The following is a 6,048-nucleotide window of genomic DNA, read 5'->3' as shown; positions in this document are numbered from 1 at the left end:
TAAACTTGTCTAAGCTTAACCCGGGAGTAGGGAATCTGAGCACAAATAACCGTGATGCTGTAGGCAGGTGGAGCTTGTCTGGGCTAGCCGCGTGAATATTTGAATACACTGTACCACACTGGTGGTACAGAGGGGTAAAGCGCACAGATTGGCGTGGGTACTGGATGCTGAGGTAGACCCAAGGGTAGGGGTTCGCTCTCTGCCTCCTGCATTTGCTGGGGGTGTGGGTAGGATCGCAGCCACGTGGAGCCTGTGCAGCCAGTGACGGTACAGGACCCAGCTCCCCTTGCAGCTTAGTGTGTGCACGTGTGGGGATGTCCGTCCAGACGTTCAGCCTCAGTGTAGACAAAAAAAGCCATTGCCTTGGGCAGCTGTTTTCCTTCTGTGGCAAAACAGCTGTGGCCTTGTGCCTCCTTTGCCTGTGCCAGGGGTGGCTGAGGGTCGCAGCTGTGGGCAGGGGTATCCTGGTGCCTGTCCCCAAGCCCTTTCATCACTCTGTGGTGGGAGAGCAGTGAGCCCAGTCTCCAAGGCTGTCCCCCCTGTCTCCATCTCCAGTCCTCTCCTTCCCTCTTCCCACGGCGGGCACAGCCAGGCCCCAGCTCCACAGCCACAGGGCATGAAATAGGATTTTGTGTGCACACCAAGTGCCTTGAGCCAGCACAGACCTGTCCAAGGGGACTCCAGTCTTTCCCGTCATGGTGCCTCGCGTCAGGAGAATCCCTCCCCTCAACTGTACGTCTCTTAGAAGATGCTGAGATTTATAATTTCATTTGCTCCACATTTTACATTTTCTCCATCTTAAGACCAGCTTAAAAGAGAGACAATTTTTCTGGTTATTATTGTTTTGAGGACAGAGGTATTATCTCAGGAGGGTATCTGGGGAATTCAGTCTTTCAAAGTTTTTGGTACTTTTACAGGCTAAGGGTACAAAATAGCTTTAATGGGAGTTACCTACAAAAAGATCCCAGTATCAAATGGAGAAGACAGTTTGTATGGCTCTGTGACAAAGTCAGCTACTAAAGAATTATAATTAATTTAAGCATAAAACTTAGAATTAAGAAGGTACATGTGTGTAAACAAAAGTCAGCTATGAAATCCAAGGCTTTGTTGAATGTATTTCTGAAGGAAATGAAAGAAGGCATATGTCTTCTTTCCTCCTTGTCCCTCTTTGCAGGCTACTTGACTTTGGAATTAACCTCTGGTCAGGAGCCTCATATATAGTCATATCTCCTCTACAGTCCTGGAATTAGTCTAGAGGCTACTAGGCTGATGTACTCCTTATGCTCCAGCAGTCTGCTGATGCTGGGAAGAAGACACTATGAAGACATGTTTAAATTCTTTCAGAAACTATTTTCATTATGCTTAAAAAATTGTTATGCTTTTATTTAATGTCCAAACTCTAAGCTTGGTCTTGGCCCCTCAGCTTTGCAGTGCTGGGGGACACCGCAGGTGAGGGTCTCCAGGCTGGTTTCTCACTAAAGAAAACAGTTATTTTGTTGGAAGCCTCCAGGACATGCTGCCTGTGCCTGTCAGGTATGCTTTTACAGTGGTGTTTTTGCCTATGCTGGACAATTCTGCTCATGCTCTTGTGGATTTTGTCCTTTATGTTCATAAATATTTTCAGATCTTTGATTAAAATTACTGTATACAAGATGCAGAGTATTATCCTTCCATTGTTGTTTTTCTTAAAACACGAGGCATTGCTCTCTGCCTGCAGACCCTAAAACCTTAGGCACTGTCGTGTTCTTCCCCATAATTATGTATTTTTGCCAGAGTTTCAACTGTTGTGAAAGAAGCAGTTCCTTCTGAAACCACTGAAACTGACTGTATGCCTGGAAAAGGAGGGGAGAGAGTGGAGAGAATGGTGATATCAGACTTCAGTTTTTAAAACCAATAACATTTTTATCGTGTGTCTTCTAAAGTGATGCTCTAGCATCATCATTGATCTAGGATTGATGAATTGATGACTGGATATTTCTAGTCTTACATCTTCTAGCTCAGTGAGTTTCAGCACAGAAGAGACCACAAACTTGGTCTTGCACAAGAGTCATGATGGACAAAGTAGAAAATAAATAGTTTGTAAAACTCTCCCTCCCCCAAGTTTCGGGGAATAATACTTTTACCATTACTGTTCAGCAGAAGTCACATTAGCTTAGCTGGATGTGATGGCTCAGCTATATTGCCTTAATTAAAGCAGTTAAAATGTTTATTCACAAGTGCCAGTGTGCCTGTGATATGTGTTTGGAAAGAATAAAACCTGTTTTTTTCATAGAGGATGCTTTTTTTGAAGGATGTTTATAGCCCGCTCCCCAGGTATACTTCCTTTCTGAACACATCCAATTTTTTCAGTTATCACTGGCCGTTCGCCGTGATGATTGATAACAACGCAAAACCAAATAGTTATTTAACCATTAAAAAAAAAAAGCCTTTCAAAACAAGCCTTGAAGAATGGCTCACTTTGTATGAGTAGGGAGTAGAATTTTACCGGGCTGTCTGAACCAAAATTAACCTGCTTCCTTCTGTGTCAGGGAGGACATAATGGATGGCTCTTGGGGCTGGCAGGTTACTCCTGCCTGTCTGCCCAAAGTTACTCCTCTGAATCTGGGCCAAGCTGACATAACTTGAAAGTTACCCTCAGGCAACATTCAGGACCGTATTTGATGATTTTTGGGCTCAGTCCTACTCTCTCTGGGCATATGTTCACACAACAAAAATATGCTCCCCTTCCCTGACTTGACACTAATTGCTCAGCCAAGAAGTGAAGGATTCTGACTCTGATTTAAGCACGTACTGGAAGCCATCACTCTTAAGCACAAAAATCAGAGGCAGGTAACATATACTTAGCTACACTGTAAGTGCAGAAGTATACTTTAAACATGTGCTGAGGTACTGTCCTGAGAAAGGATACTTTCTGGGTCCAGGCTGCAACCTGTCATTTCTTACTTAGAGCTCACATGTTGAAAATGATGAGACAACATGTGGGAACATCCACGGCATTCATGACTTTTCCACAGCATAGGGAATGATAAGAAATCCAGGGTCGTCAGTGAGGCACTTTCTGGAACAAGTAACATTCCCTTTTATCCTCTCTGCATCTCCTGGGGGATTTCTCTTGTTTCCCCTCCCCTTAAGTTAGGTAGCTGGAGCCCTGGGACCTCCACATAAAGTCTGGAAACTTTTTTTCTGTGTTTTTCTTTAAAGCCTCCAAAATTTACAAACAGAAAACTAACCCTGCAAAGACAACTAGTCAACCCCATGCTGCGTGATCACTAGCTCCAGCACAGAGGGGTGAGCACAGAAACCCATGCCTGGAGAAATGGGTTTCAAATTTTTTTTTTTTTTTATTAATGTTTTAACTTTGACTTTCACTGTTTGTCTTTAGACTGTCTGTAGTTTTTGACATGTACATTTGGCTGTCCCAAAACACATGTGGCTTCTTGAGTGCTCTGTAAGAGGGATGTGTTTTTGTTAGTGACCACCTCCTTAATCTTCTGCTCTACAGTCTTCTTCAGTGGGGATGTTCTATTTTCTTTCATGTCGCTAGGAGAAATGCCAGCAGCATAGGTCCAAAGGGCAAATCCTTGGGGTCCTCCCTACAAGTACACCTGCTTTGTGACAACTTTTCAACAACCATTAGTTACTTCAAATTACTAAGTGTTTGCTGTGTTGATCTTGTATCATTTGATCTCCTTTATCATTGTAATGAAAAGGCATATAACAAAAAAAAGAGAGAGGAATAAAACCCAAGAAAAGACAAGTGATGCACAATGCAATTGCTCACCAACCGCTGACTGATGCCCGAGCAGTGATCTGCCCCTCCCAGCCAGCTCCCCCCAGTTTATATACTGAGCATGACGGTCTATGGTATGGAATATGCCTTTGGCTAGTTCGGGTCAGCTGTCCTGGCTGTGCTCCCTCCCAGCTTCTTGCGTACCTGGCAGAGCATGGGAAACTGAAAAATCCTTAACTTAGGATAAGTGCTACTTAGCAACAACTAAAACATCAGTGTGTTACCAACATTGTTCTCACACTAAATCCAAAACACTCTGTGCCAGCCTTTAAGAAGATAACTAGCTCTATCTCAGCCGAAACCAGGATACCTTCTCACTGAAACTCATATTTTTCTTAAGAAAGGTAACAACTGCTTGAAAAGATGTATTTTTTCCATGAAACCATATTGTTTGACATCACACCACCTTTCACCACTTTTTTTAGCTGCGTCCTGTATCAGCCACTTCATTATTGTCCCCTGGTTTCACGTCGGGCTGAGAAGTCTATAATTATCCGGGTCATCTCATTTGTCCCTGTTAAATATTGACGCTAAATATTTAATATTAAATATTGATACTAATGGGTGAAATGCAGAATTGATGACTGTACCAGATTCCTGGCCCTAAAGCAGGCCAGACAGGTTCGTGGCCCTGGCTGGGGGGCTCCTGGAAAAGAGCCAGGGACCTGCGCAGCTGAAGAAGACGTGGGCTTGAAAGAAGGCCTGCCTCCAGTGTATAAAGCCCCTCTGTCATTTTTAACCATTCCAATCGCATGCTCACTTTTTGTTTTGACAGGGTCTGAAAACTATTTAGGAGTCATAACAACAGCATCATTACTCCCAGGTGAGTTCGTGGTTGTCTGCAGCGTTTCATGGTTTCAGGCACTCTTACTGAAATCCGAAGCACAAGGCAGACTCCCTTCTGATCAGCATCCCTGGGTGATAAATGTAGGGCTATTCATCAACGGCATTAGGAGACATCTCGCAAGTGAAGCAGCTGTAGTTACATCTGTTTGGAAAGTGAAATCAGATCCCATAGGTACTATACGTGGATGAAAAATAGACAAGGGGTTTGTTCTAAGGTTTCCTCCTTTTGTATTTCCAAGGGAGTGTGTGTGAAGCATCCAGCATCACCAAACAGGTGCTCTTTACTGCCTTGACCTGTTTCTATTCATACATTTTCACTCTGATTGCTCTTTCAGGGGCTATCCTACTTGTTAGCCGAATTAAGGTAGTCCCAAATTGGAAGGTCTGCTATCGCCAGGTTGACCTATATCAGCAGTTGTATTACTTTAATTTCTTCACATGACCTCTTGCTCTTGCATGACAGTTTTCTAGTACGTGGATGTTTTGTAGTGGAAAGGTGCCGAGAGAGGAAGAAAAAAATTGCCACTCACCCAGAATGTGAATCATGAAAAGCTTTCCCAGAGCTGTCCGTTCTTAATTTCCTGTGGTCAGTCTGTTAGCAGCATTGCTGGTGAAAAGCCAATATGATCTGTGTTTCAAAACGAATGCCTCTTCATCCAGTAAGGTTATGTGTTCCTTCAGCTTTCCAGGCAATTCTACCAGGAAAGAAAAAAAATCAAATGGCATTCTTCTCTTCTCTTTGCTTTCATATTATTTTCCTCACTGTTGGAAGCAGAAATGCTTAAAAAAATGCTTAAGGCTTAAAAAATAATAGTAGTAATAATATTATATAGAGATATCTTGTCTGTAAATCAGTGGTGACAGTTAACCTGGAGTCCAAGCAAAAAAAATGTGCAAATGGCTTTATTGAAAATCAATGTGCATTTGTAAGTGAGGATTGTTTTTTAAATCCTTTGTGTTATTGCTGGTTTTATAGTGATGACACTTGCAGGGAATGCTACAGCTTTGTTTCCAAGAGTTAGTCTTAAAGTGCCAGAGCAGGTAACTGAATTTCCTCCCCTTTATCTTTTCCCACCTGCCCAAACTGCCATTGTGCTCGGGTAAAAGGAAGCCACGTGGCAAATGCTCTTGTAGTTTACAATACTTCCTATGGTACGGACAAGTTAGTAAATACAAGTAGGACATCATTCACTGGGCATGGCTGGCAATCGCCTCCCTGTGCCCGGTGGAGTATTGCCCTAGAGGAGGACATAGTGTAAAGCAGGAGGGTAAGAAGAAGCCTGGCGTTTGGCTTTCCTGCTCAGGACACTTGCTCTATATCCATGCACGTAGCACTTCTGGCAGCAAGTTTTCCAGCAGCAGTTTAAGACAGTGGTGTCTCTGGTGGTTTGCTCTCTGCACAGAAGAAAACC

This window comes from Aquila chrysaetos, chromosome 12, assembly GCF_900496995.4.
Source record: "Aquila chrysaetos chrysaetos chromosome 12, bAquChr1.4, whole genome shotgun sequence".
Lineage (NCBI taxonomy): Eukaryota > Metazoa > Chordata > Aves > Accipitriformes > Accipitridae > Aquila > Aquila chrysaetos.
The sequence above is the reverse complement of the archived record's forward strand: the minus strand, read 5'-3'. Positions refer to the sequence as shown.